Here is a 14,813-nt window from a genome sequence, read left to right as displayed (position 1 = left end):
GCTTACCTTTGTGCCTGCTGCCATAGTGAAATCTTTAAGATCTCTTGATTGCCCTTGCCTCCCTAACTATGGGTATGCCCTGCAGCATAGTATCATCCACAAATTGTTGATGAGTGTTAGCCTCTCCATCCGGGGTAAGCTTGATTCCCTAAATTCTGCCTTCAACATTTGCCAATTTGATTGCCCTCCCTAGCCCTTCCATCACGAGGACAAAGAGGAAGGGAGAAAGAAGATCACCTTGTCTGAGCCCTCCAGAAGATATAAAAGTGTTAGAGGGAGCTCCATTAAGTAGAATGGAGAAACTGGTTGAGGTGACTAGTGCCATGACCCATCTAATCCAATTTTGGTCAAAACCATAGGCTTTTAGAATGGCTCTGATGTAAGACCAGTTGAGTTTGTCATAGGCCTTTGCAAGGTCGATTTGAATGAACATGCCTGCTTGCTTGTTTGAGAGAGTGAACCACCTTGTGTGCTTGGATGATGTTGTTAAGAATCTTTCTTCCTTCCCCATAGCCTGTTTGCTCTTCTGAGATGAGTGAAGGTAGCAGTGGCTTGAGTCTATTGGCTATCACTTTGGAGATAATTTTATACACCACATTGCATAAGGCGATGGGCCTATATCCCTCTGGAGTAATGGCGTTCTCCTTTTTGGGGATTAAAGCTATAAAGGTTTCATTCAAAGCTTTCATAACCTTTTTATGTTGTCTCGAGTCTTCCACCACCTCTAGGATGTCTTGTTTAACTATATCCCAGCAGGCTCTGAAGAAATCAACATTGAAACCATCTAGGCCTGGTGCTTTTCCATTCTGCATTTCCTTGATCACCTCACTGATTTCCTCTTCCAAGACTGGCCTGTTGAGATTGTGGTTGTCCTCCCTTGTGACCAACTTGGGAATGTGCTGAGTGGTTTTATCAATGTACCTAGTCCTATCTTCCATTGGTTCCATTGCAATGTTAGAGAAGTGGTGTACTAGGGTCTCTTCCATGCCCTTATGAGTGACAAGCTCAATCCCTTGAGAATCCTTTAGCTTTGTGATTCTGTTGTTTGCCCTATGGATTTGTGGAAGAACTTGATGTTTCTTTCTCCCTCTTTGATCCATTAGATTCTGGAATTTTGTCTCCAAAATGTTTCCTCTTGGAGGTAGCACTCATCCCATTCTCTCTACAGAGAATCAGTTAGGTTCTATCTTTCCTCATTGAAGCCCTCTGTGATGTTGATTTGATTGATTTCCTGGAGTTTATGTTCCGTACATTTTCTGGCCCTGATGATGTCCCCAAATTCATTTTTGTTCCAGTCATTAAGTTTGGATTTGATATGTTTCAGTCTCTGCTAGAGCATGTACATCTTGGTACCCTAAATATTCAAATCCTCCTTCCACCAAGTGGCAATGTTATTGGTGAAATTGGGGTGAAGGAGCTAGGCATTTTCAAATCTGAAAGGCCTAATCCTTGGAGTGCCCATTAAGGAAGCTTCTAACTGAATAGGCTAGTGATCTGAGCCTCCAAAGGGCAGAATGGACACTGTGAGTGCTGATCCTATGAGTGTGAGATCCTCAGAAACAATAAACCTATCCAATTTTGAGGCCACTTGGAAACCCCTCCTCTTTTGTTGTTCCAAGTGAAGGTTCCACTTATGGTTTCTGTGTCCACCAGTCCCATGTTCATGAGGAAGTATTGGAAGGCTTCAAATTCCCTACCAAGCTGTCTCATGCCTCCTTTTTTTTTTTCCGAAAGAGATCTTATCATATTGAAATCCCCTGCAAGAATCCAAGGTATGTTGGGATAGCAAGCTCTGAGACCTTCCAAGGAGGTGAGAAGCTTGAGTTTATCTGCCTGCTATTGAAGGTCATACACGTTAGTTAACATGTAAGTCTCCTTATCCCCTACGGGACTACAAACCAAAGAAAAATAGTTCCTAGATGCCTCAACGTCCAGGATTCCTAATTTCTGTGGATCCCACAAAGTGAGAATCCCACCTACAGAGTCTTTTGTTTTAACCTCCAAATATTCATACTTTATTAGCCATTTATTGTGAATTTCTCTTATTTTCTCCATTGAACATTTTGTCTCCTGAATAAATACCATATCTGGTTTTACTTCTTTTATTCTGTTGATTGCTGATCAACCTGTTTCTATTTTATTTGATCTGGGTGCTAACCTAAGCTAACTTATTCCTAAAGTAGTAGAGAAATGTGAACTGCAAAATAGAAAATTTAAGAAATCTTGGCTACTTCAGCTAACCACCAGAACAAAGAGAAGGGTATCCGTGAAAACAGAAAACTTCCTTATAATAATTTCAGGACAGCCCATCCATGTTGATCTAAATATACTCCCATTAGGTTCATATGATGTACTAATAGGGATGGACTAATTGGAAGGGAATTGGTCCCTCGTTAATTGTAAAGAGAAATCGGTAAGCTAACTCATAGAGTCGGGGCAGAGAAAGGAAATTCAACGGATCAAGAAAAGCATTAAATTACATCCTATTACTACTAACCAACTAGGAAGATGCATTAGAAAGGGTTGCCAAATCTATGTTGTACAATCAGGATACACTAATGACTGAAACAAGATGACTTCATTGGAGAATATTCCTATAATTCAGGATTTCATAGATGTGTTCCCTGAATCCATCCCTCGATTGCTACCTAGGCGTGATATTGATTTTACCATTGAATTAATACCTGGAGAAGCTCCTGTTTCGAAATCTCCTTACCACATGAGCATCCCTGAGTTAACAGAACTCAAAATACAGCTTCAGAAACTATTGGATAAAGGGTACATTCGCCCTAGTGTGTCTCCTTGGGGAGCCCCTATGTTGTTTGTGTGAAAGAAGGACGGAACCTTAAGACTATGCATTGATTATTGTTAGCTAAATAAACTGACTGTCAAAAATAAGTACCCTTTACCCCGTATTGATGATTTATTTGATCAAGTGTAGGGGCATGTGTATTCTCAAAAATTGACTTAAGGTCTGTCTACCACTAGATCAGAATAAAGGATGAAGACATTTGCAAAACCACATTCCAAACTCGTTACGGCCATTACAAGTTCGTGGTACTACCTTTTGGCCTTACCAATGCTCCAACCACTTTCATGAGCCTGATGCACGACATTTTTCAGCCATTTCTAGATAAATTTGTATTGATTTTTATTGACAATATACTAATTTATTCAAAAAATCAAGAGGAGCATGAGAAGCACTTGAGAATAGTATTGCATATTTTGCAAGACAATCAGCTGTATACAAAGTATAGCAAGTGTGATTTTTACAAAAGTCAAATTCAGTACCTAGGCCATGTTATATTAGCTGAGGGAATAACGATGGATCCAGAAAAGATCAAAACTATTATGGAATGGACCACTCTGAAAAATGTTGCTAACATTAGATCCTTTTTGGGCCTGGCGGGTTATTACCGCCAATTCATTAAAGGATTTTCAAAAATAGCTTTTCCTATGACCTCACTACAGAAAAAGGGTGTGCCTTCCACTGGACAGTGGAATGTCAGCAAAGTTTTGAGCAGTTAAAGAAATTACTTACTACTACACTGGTGCTAAAGGTAGCAAATCCGAAAAAATCATTTGTGGTATGCACAGATGCAAGTAAGGAGGGTGTCGGTGGTGTATTAACACAAGAAGGGAAGGTCATAGCCTATGAATCGCGCAAACTAAAGGATTATGAGCAGTGATACTCTGCATATGATCTGGAGTTGACTGCAGTAGTACACGCACTCAAAATGTGGTGACACTACCTCCTAGGAAAGAAATTTTTGTTATTAACCGATCATAGCAGCCTTACAAATTTCTTTAACCAGTCTAGTTTAAATGCTCGATAGGCCAGATGGACCACATTCTTGAGTGAAATTGACTTTGACATGAAATACCTTAAGGGGAAGGAAAATCGAGTGGTTGATGCACTAAGCAGAAAAGTACATTGTATTTATGAAGTGCAGTAAAACCAAGTATGATCTAACCTGCCAGATGTCATCAGAGAAGCATCTCCCAAAGACCCTGAATATGCTTTTCTTTGGCAGCAAGCCTCGAAAGCTCAAGAAAAAGGGGAACAGTCAAATTATGGTATTAATCTCAACAAATTGCTAACATTCAGAAACATAATATATATTCCTAACCAGAATTCTGTCAAGCAATTATTATTGAATGAATTCCATAGGAAGCCATGCGCCACTCACCCAGGATACCAGAAACTGTTTTCTTCTATCAAGAAAAATTATTTTTGGCTAGGCTTAAGGAAGGATGTGGCTGAGTATCTATCCAAATTCTTAGAATGCCAGTTGGTGAAGTCAGAACATCAACACCCTTCCAGTCTATTTCAACCATTACCCATTCTTGAGTGGAAATGGGAGATGATCACCCTAGAATTTATCATTGGGTTACCTCGTACTAAGAAGCAACATGACTCAATATTGGTAGTAGTGGGCAAGCTAAGCAAAACCACTCATTTCATACCCATAAATTCCACCTACAAGATGGTGGAGATCGCAGACATATTTATGAGGGAAATCTTCTGGCTACACAGGATACCCCGAGTAGTAATCTCTGAGATGGATGTAAAATTTATATCCAAGTTTTGGAAAAACCTCTTCTCTGGATTGGGTACCCAGATTCAATTTAGTACAGTTTACCACCCACAGATGGATGACCAAACAGAGAGGGTAAATCAGTGAACCAGGTGGATATTGGTGGCCACTCGCCTATTCCACTTGGACCCCCACCATTGTTTCTTTCAGTTTCAAGTTTCCTTATTTGTAGCACAATTTACTATTTTTTGCATTTTTTCAGGTCCTGAACTTCCAGAGCCGTTTTGAGGCCGTAAACGATGTTTTTTGGGAAAACCAGGAGCAACATGGGATATATATTGATGTTTTTCACTCGAAATTTGCAGTCCTCGGATAGATATTTATAACGAGGTATTGTGTGTGTCAAACATAGATCGTATGCCAAAATTACGACCCTGGGAAGCTGATGTACCAATTTACCCAAACAAGGCCCATAGTTTGGCGCTTCATCTCCTAGGGTTAGGATTTTGGACATTTAGGGTTTTGCATTGTTTCTCAACAATAAATAGGCCTTTGAGCCTCATTGCAACATAGTTCAGAGGCATGTAGCCTTCACATCTCTTCTCAAAGATAAGCTACGATCGCCCAAGCTAGTCTTATTTCCATTCTGTTTGTAAGCATATTTTAGTATTTGATATTATTGAAATGAAGTGTTATTTCTACTGCATATTTGTATTTATGGTTATATATGTAATTTGTTGTGGTCTTGTTTAAATCCTAAGCCGTGCTATCAGAGGGGTTTGATCTTTCTCTATTTTTATTTGCATGTTCCCAACAAGGTCGGGATATAAGGAGTTAGGTCTTGAACTGGTCGAACCTTTGCAAGACCAGCATCACAAATCCTGATGGCCTTCGATGGCAAATGAAAAGAAGGATGAGGGGGTAGGAGATCTTATCAAAATCTTGCTCGAAGAAGCCCACGAGAGACAAAGGAATGCGATGATTGATAACTTTGCCCAGATCCTTTAGCGGCTACCCAAGGTTGGCGCATCTACTTCCGGTAGCTACTTTGGAAGTGCCACACCCTTTAAGGAACAAGTTAACTCTGACATTCCCATATTTGAGGGTCAGATAAATGTAGATGTTGTAGATAAATGGTTAAATCTACCAGAAGGATATTTTTTCGTTCATGATTTTTCTAGCCCAGAAAAGTTCACTTTTGTACTTCTCAAAGCAGCCCCCCACGTCAGGGACTGGTGGGAAACCTACTGTGACCATAAGGATGAATGTACGAACTCACTGTTTTCAGTTGCACCCACTTGGAACTCGTTCTGGGATGCCATCAAGGAGCAATAATACCCTGTCGAGAGCTATGAGGATAAATACGTAAAGTGGACAATGCTACAACAAGGAAGGGACTAAGTTGTGCCAAAGTTTACCAATATTTTTCATACCCTTCACACGAAGTTGGGTATCAAGGATTCTGAGAAGAATTTGGTTCTCAAGTACCATGGCTGCCTGCACAGGTACATCCAGCATGAGATAGAATTCCTAGACATCTCCTCGCTTGGCACACCATACCGATATCTTGTCAATATTGAGCAAAAGTTTAAATAGAATAAGCGAGAATTTGGAACTGTGAATCCAAAGCAAGGAAAAGGTGCTTGCAAAGAGCAGAACAAAGGACAAAGCCAAGGCGGGGCGGCCCAGGACAACCCACTAAAGCCACAAGCAAAGAACAACAACTCGAAGCCGAAGAAAGACACAGGAAAGTGGTGTGAGTTCCATAAGATCTCCACTCACAACACAAGTGAGTGTTGGGCCAAGCAGTCATTGGTGTCCAAGCTAAAGGCTTCAGAATCAGATGCATGTTCTGACTTTGAGTCAGAACCCAACAAGTGGAATGAAAAGGGAAACAGATTATCGATGCGGATCCCATTGCCACCATTGCCACCGCGAAGATCCAGAAGGAGGAACCCGAAGATCCAGAGGAGGAGGAGCGCCTCTTCCACTCCCTGATATGGGTAAAGGCTTCCTCGCTACAATTAATTGTCGACAGCGGGAGCCAAAGAAACCTCATTTCGGAAGAGGTCGTGAATCGGATGGGCATACCAACCATAGCACGTCCACAACCGTACATAATCGAGTGGCTTCACCAAGGACAAGATCTTCGAGTGAGCGAGTAGTGTCGCCTTCCATACAACATCAAGCCCTTAACAGATTAGGTATTATGTGATGTTGCTCCCCTTGATTTTTATGATGTATTATTGGGCAAACCATACTTATGGGAGCGACATGTTGTGTATGAGTCAAGGCCTCGTGTTGTTATTGTTACTTTAGGAAATAAGTTGTATAGGATATGGAGGTAGAACCGCCTACCGCCATCTCTTTGGTTATTGGAAAGCAATGTAGTAAGCTCATTTCCAAAACCAGGAAATTCATTTTCCTGATGATACGCCCTTAGGGAAAGAAGAAGACGATAGCCATGATCTCTAGACAAGGTCCCTTCGCACGGAAACAACAAATGGACAAGGTTGTGGAGGAGTAAGAGGACATCTTCACATCCCCCACAAGGGTGCCTTTGTACTGTTAGGTCAAGCACTCCATCAATCTGACCCCATCTATGCCGCTGCCCAATGGACCAATCTATTGGTGCTCTGTTCTACAGAACGAAGAAATCAAGAGTTAGATTCATGAGCTGCTGCAAAAAGGTCACATCCATCTGAGTTCATCGCCCTGTGGGAGACTGATCGTGTTGGTACATAAGAAGGATGGGATTTGGAGACTCTCTATTAACTATTGGGCGTTGAACAAGATCATTGTCCAGAATAGGTACCCGATCTGATTGATGACCTTCCGGACCAACTGAAGGGGGGAAAATATTTCAACAAGATCAGCTTGAAGTCCAATTATCACCACATACCAATCGAACCCTCCGATGTGTGGAAGACTTCCTTCAAAGCCAAGGAGGGCCTTTTTGAAAGGTTGGTTATGCCTTTTGTGTTGACAAATGCTCCTGCAGCCTTCATGAGGTTGACGGATGACATCTTGTGGCCATTCACCAACTCATTTGTAGTGTTATAATTGGATGACATCCTGATCTTCAGCCAGAGTGAGGAAGAGCACCTTCACCGCATCCAACAGGTTCACTAAACACTGTGGAAACATAATCTATGTGCTAATTTGGAGAAATGCACTTTTGGAATGACCCAGGTTCAGTATCTGAGATACATTATTGATGAACAAGGGGTGCATGTGGATCCAACCAAGATCCAAGTCATTCAGGATTGGCCAACCCCAACCACTCTGACAGAGCTTCGCAGCTTTCTGGGTCTTGCCAATTTCTATCACAAGTTTGTGTTGGGATTCTCTCATATCACTTGGCTCTTGAGTCAAGTCACCATAGGAGGAGTGAAAGCAAAATTCTTTTGGTCTAAATCTCAACAGAAGGCATTTGCAGAGTTGAAACATTGCCTCCGCTCTGCACCAGTGCTCACTTTACTAGACTTGCAACAACCATTTGAGATCGACACAGATGCCTTTGACTATGCTAATGGGGCAGACCTTACTCAATAGGAGCATCCAGTGGCATATCACAGTGAGACACTTTCAGACACAGTCCGAAAGTATCCCACTTATGACAAAGAGATTTATTCCATTGTGCAAGCTTACCGAAAATGGAAGCATTACATTTTTGGGAAGGAAACGATCATTCAAACAGACCACTAACCCTTGCAGTCCATAAAGATGCAAGGGAAGTTGTAGAATGATCGCTATCAAAAGAAATTCACATACTTGCAGCGGTTCCATTTGAATATCAAGTGTAAGAAGGGTAGCACCAATAATGTTGCAGACTACCTCAGTTGACCATCGATCACGGTGTTAACCACCATACTCAACTCTTGTGGGTACGAGACTTCTGATTGGCCACTTCTCTACAAAAGTGACCCAGAATTCGACCACCCATATCAGATGCTCTTGCAAGGTCAGCAAGTTCCATATTTTCACCTCCAGGATGCCATGTTATGCCACTTGGGACACCTTTGTGTTCCTTCAAGAAAGCGAGCCAAGATTATTTGGGAAGTTCTCTACAGTCGAGCCGTTGGGCATTTAGGGGTCGAGAAAATAGTGGCAATACTGCAAAAGTATTTCTATTGGCTGAATATTCGACAAGATTTTGGGAAGTACAATAGATCATGCACTACCTCTGCCATTTCGAAACCGACCATCAAGAAGCAAGGCCTCTATACTCCGCTACCTACCCATAGTCAACCTTGGGAATCCATCTCCACGGATTACATGTTAGGCCTTCCTTCTACTAAGCATGGAAATGACTATTTTTTATGGTCATCGACAGATTCTCGAAGATGGCCATTATGGCGCCCTACAAGAAGAATATCAGAGTAGAAGCCACTGCTAAACTCTTCTTTGAATGAGTGTGGGTACACTTTGGGGTCCCACAACCTATCATCTCAGATCGGGATAGTAGGTTCCTCAGTACATTTTGGTCTAGTTTCTGGTCGATGTTGGACACCAAGCTCACTAAGTCCACAACTTTCCATACCCAAATTGATGGTGAAACATAGGTTGTCAACAAGATGATCATACACATTCTACACATGTACAACTCAAAGCATCCATGCACATGGGATGAGAGCCTTCCCTATGTCCAACACAGCTATAACCGGGCTCTCCACAGCTCAACTGGCCACAACCCTTTTCAGGTGGGCTTGGGATTCTAGCCACTATGTCCCATTGATGTGGCCATACCATTTGCAGCTACTCAGGCAGATTTGGCTCATGTCTAGTCAGAAGATGATAAGGCAAACAACTTAATTGACCACATCCAACGTATACGTCAGTTGGTCCATGACATTCTAGAGAAATAAAATGCCAAGTATAAACAACGACATGATCAACATCGGGTGCCACACAAGTTTCAGGTGGGCGACAAAGTCTGGTTGCATTTGAAGAAGGAATGCCTTACTAGAGCCTATCATAAACTCATACCACTTTGATATGGTCCTTACACCATTACCAAGGCCATGGGTGACAATGCATTTGAGCTCAACATTCCCCCATTCCTTGGCCTGCACCTAGTGTTCAATGTCGACTACCTTCAACCATACTTCCCACCATTGTTGGACACATCAGGCATTGCAGAACAACTCACACCTATAGAGTTAAATCCAAATTGCATGGAGCAAGACACAACTGATCAGATAATGGACATGCACATCAAGAACACCTGACAGAAAAGGATCCAACTATATCGAGTTGTCAAAGCAAGCCAACTCCTTCACCAGGGAAAGTGGCTTAACAGGGGCCAAGTTCAGCAGAAGTTTCCTCATCTCATGGAGGAACTCAACGCAATGGGGACCATTGCTTCCTAAGGGGGCAGGAATGATCGAGGTGGATCTTGGTGGCCACCCGCCTATTCCACTTGGAACCAAACCATTGTTTCTTTTAGTTTTTCAGTTTCCTTATTTGTAGCACAAATTACTACTTTTGGCAGTTTTTCGAGTCGTGAACTTCTGTAGCCGTTTTGAGGCCCTAAACGATGTTATTTTGTGAAAGCTAGGAGCAACATGGGTTTTAGACAGATGTTTCTCAATAAAAAGTGGTAGTCCTTGGATATATCTTTCTTACGAGGTATTTTGCACGTGAAATGGAGATTGTATGCCAAAGTTACGACCCCAGGAAATTAATGTGCCAATTTACCCAAACGAGGCCCATAGTTTGGCACTTCATCTCCTAGGGTTAGGTTTTTGGATGTTTATGGTTTTCCATTCTCTCAACAATAAATAGGCATTCGAGCCTCATCGTAACACATTTTTGTGGCATGTAGCCACCACATCTCTTCTCATAGATAAGCTTACATTGCCCAAGCTACTCTTATTTCCATTGTGTTTGTAAGCATTTATAAGTATTTAATATTAATGAAACGAAGTGTTATTTCTACTGCATTTTCGTATTTATGGTTATATCTGTAATTTGTTGCGTTCCGGTTTAAATCCGAATCAATAAGGTTCTAGAAGACATGTTGAGAATGTTTGTTATGCAACAACCGTATAAGTGGGAGGACTACCTCCACCTGGTGGAGTTTACCTACAACAACTGTTATCACGACTCCCTGGGCATGAGCCCTTTTGAAGTATTATATGGAAGAAAGTGCAGGGTACCCACAGATTGCCATAGCCCCGATAATAGACTAACATTGGGCCCTAATATGTTAGCCGAAATGGAAGATATAGTTAAAAAGGTCCATAAGAATTTAAAATCTGCCCAGGATAGGAAAAATATTTATGTTGATAAGAAGATATCTGATAAGAAATTTCAGTTCGGAGACCATTATACCTGAAAGTCAAACCCTGGAAAAGTACCTTATAGTGGAAGGGTTGTGCTAAATTGGCACCCCGGTACTATGGACAATTTCAAATCTTGGAATGGATTGGACCCATAGCATACAAGCTAGCACTCCCAGGCCATATCCAAGTCCACAATGTTTTTCATGTCTCTTTTTAAAAAAAATATATGTACAACCCTCAGCATATTATTAAATGGGAGAATATATAGGTAATAAAAGAATTAAATCAGTAACTGATAAATTGATGTTTTAAAAAAAAAAAATCTAACTGTAGATTATATTTTGTGCAGGTCGAACCCGAGGGAGAATTTTTGCCAGTTTCTCTTCATATCCTTGATCAGAGAGAAACCAACGAGCCATCATTTAGGTTAAAGTACAATGGAAGCATTTTGGCCCAAATGAGGCTACTTGGGAAAAGGAAGAAGCTATGTAGGAAGCCTATCTGACTCTGTTTGCTTGAAAGAACACCAGAGACAGTGTTCCTCTCAAGGGGAGGGAGTTGTAACACCCAAGGATGCAACAAAATTTAGTTATTTCTATCAATTTTATTCTGTTTTAGCCTGGATTGTTAAAAGAATTAGGCTGTAAAGCCATAACATATTTTGTTAATTATTAATTAAAATAATTTGATTAGTTTGTAAAAGAACTGAAGAATCGATTAAATAACTCCTGAAATAGTTACAAGAAGTTTCCCATATTTTCCTTCAAAAAGGAAAATGACAGAACCCTGGGGGGGTTGGGAAAAAGTGGAAGAAGGAACTATGCTGTGAATGGTTTTTCCTGGAGCTAGACAAATTAGCCAGTGGGAAAAGATCGTGGATGCAAACCAATGGGTACGAGACTTGAGGCTAGACATAAGCCTAATGCCCAAGGTACCAAACTATTTTAGCCACTGTCAGGAGTTGGAAGAGCTCGGAGGGGGATTCTGGACGTAATTTCCAAATCCATGGCTGGGTGGTGAGACCTTCCAAGTAGGGGAAACATGTGCATGTTTACAAGCAAAGCAGGGAAACAGATAAGTAGTGTTTCTGTGTTTAATAATTATCAGTAGGAAAAATATTATTTTCTTTATTTTACATAATGAACAAGTTAACATGCTAATGAATTACTAGTAAGACTATGTCAATGATAATAGTAGGCATACTATCTTTCGTTACATTTTCAGTATTGTCGGATAGTTACAGACATCATTGCATAAAAAGAAAAAGGTAATGACAATATTTAATTTCCATTCACTGAAACAAAATGCATAAGCTATTCTAGACCTTAAGTAAAAGGACAAATTACAATAGAAGAGCAACTATTCCTATTATTTTATGATTATAAACTGTCGCATTGAAAATTTAATAGCCTACTGTGTTATTGAACCAGAACCCGTATTCGGTCAATCTGTGGGAATTAACAAGTACTTCTTTAACCATATTTATCAGGAAAAACATACTAAGAATGTCAAGCTATGGAAATCTCATTCAAAAGACAATATTCAGCATTATCCATTTCAAGTATTAATGGAGCTCTGACCAGAGTTGTACATTACCCAAGCTAAGCTTATCCCATCAAAACAGAGGTTGACAACCCTGAACTCTAATGGAGAAAACATAGATAATAATAAAAACTCAATTATAACTATCCAACACTGAATAATCGTGTGCCAAATGAATGTTTACAGGTGGCCAACCCAATGTTAGGGAATACCCTGATGGCGTGCCTTCATGAAAAGAAAAGAAACAAAGCGAAATTAAAAGTGCATAATAACATTAATGTTATATAAACCCTCAGTTAAATTATATGTATGCAACCCCATAATGACAATACAGAAGAGTAGTATCGGGCTAAAGAATGGGCGCATCCATCGCCCATCATTTTTGTTTTACAATAACCAAAAATTGTATATTTAATGAAAAGCCATAGCACTTTAGTCGAAGAGAAACCTTAAGACATTAACACAAGGAAAAACAAACAATCCTTCATCTAAACAGAGATTGTCGCCTGGAACTCATTCGTCAGGCAAGTTGGAGAGGAACCAACCTAAAATCGAAGGCAGTAACCATTGTAAGAATGCGGTCTCACTCTGAAACTTCCTTCTGGGTATGTATATTCATATATACTGCAACAGAATGTACCTGCAGACATTTTAACGCATTAGAGTAAGCCCAAAAAACAAATTGAAAGAGTATTAACTGAGAAGCGCTGGTATAGAGAGCAAGATTACCTCAAAGAGGAATTATCTAGCAACAGGACGCAAAGCGCACCAAAAATAGATGATACTATCATAACCAGTTCTCGGGGAAAAACCTTGTATGAAATCACTCCTGTCATATCACCATTACCTCTGGTTTACAGGTTGAACCCAAAACATGTTCCTTCGGAGCCAGAGTCTTGCTATCGACATTTCTACCTGTACATGAGCCGAGTAGAGTGATTCAGAGAAAAATATATATATCAAATGAGGAAAGATTCAACTGTCATGTGAGATTTGGTTATACCTGTGAGCATGTCGAGGTGAATTAGACAGGGAAATTGTGCCATCCCACCATATCGCCATCTGGGTCGCCTTCTATTGCAGAGCCGAAGTTCAACCATCTCTGCATAACCAAATGACCCCTGACCTCGCTGAGAGTTGTGTTAACCCACCGATCTACGTTCCAAGCCATGGAGACTGTAGATCTCCTCTGATCCAACAGTGGAGATGAGGCCAGGTGTCAGGATTCGAGATTTTTCTAAAAACCACTCTCATCGACATTTAATGAAGGACTATAGTGTCAGTTGGAAGCCTTGGAGTTCTCTCCACTTTAGCGGCGAGGTGCTATCCAAGGTGTGCCAGCGAGGGAAGAGTTATTGCAGACGGGGGGTTGTACACCTGGGGATTAGCGCTTACACCGCCAACTAACCCAAAGTGGTAAGGAAATGTTATAAAGTGTAATGATAAATAATAAATAAATAAAATTTTCATTTCATTTCCTTATATAAATAACTAGGTGCGGGTATTAAGGTTTTAGGTGCGGGTATTAAGGTTTTAGTTTGTTACAAAATGATGATGATGATTAACCTCTATAAAACCAATACAATCTATACAACTTCGATGAATTTTTTTTTTTTAATAAATTTTTTCAAAATCTTATTTCTATAATTAAAAAAAATAAACACTCTAAAATCACTAACAAATCAAAGAGATTAAAAATGTAATAAATGTTTAGGAAATAAGAGTAAATGTACAAAAAAATCGTACCATAGATACAAGACTAAACGTGCATTTACGATTGCATGCGATTTACAGTTTCAATATAAAAATAATGGATTCACGATACCTTTTATGTGGTATGCGATTTACAATTTCAAAATAATTAATTAACTGATTATATATATATACACACGTCACTATAGATAGGTAACCGTTATTTGATTTTCGAAATTATTATGCGATTTACAATTTCAATATAAAAATCATGGATTCACGATGCCTTTTGTATGTGGTATGCGATTTACAATTTCAAAATAAAAATCAATGGACTTTGTTTAATTAATTAATTGATTTTATATATATAATCACGTCTCTATCGATAGGTATTTGCTTTTCGAAAATATTAACCTGGGCAAAGGCACCAGGCTGACTAACACTGGCCAAGAAGATAACTACCAAGTTGAAATTGAAATGTCGGTGGAGATGTTGCTGGAAGAGTTGTTTTGTTCATAATGCAGAAGATTATAGTGTGCATGCATTGAATTTTGAACTGTTCATAGCTCGAAAAGTAGTTTCTTGTCAAAATATCTAGAATCTCAAAAAATTGGTTTGAATGTTTTCAAATATAAAAAAACTTAATTTATTCTTGAAATCGCTCTTATTACTTAATAGTTCCTGGGTTATATGTGAAAATAAATTTATTTTTAAAATTACTCTAATTGATTATTATTTGGCGAAATAAATAACC

This window comes from Pinus tabuliformis, chromosome 1_2 (assembly GCF_031772625.1).
Source record: "Pinus tabuliformis cultivar Carrire ecotype Pingquan chromosome 1_2, CPIR1, whole genome shotgun sequence".
NCBI classification, from domain to species: domain Eukaryota; kingdom Viridiplantae; phylum Streptophyta; class Pinopsida; order Pinales; family Pinaceae; genus Pinus; species Pinus tabuliformis.
This window is presented reverse-complemented; position numbering follows the sequence as displayed.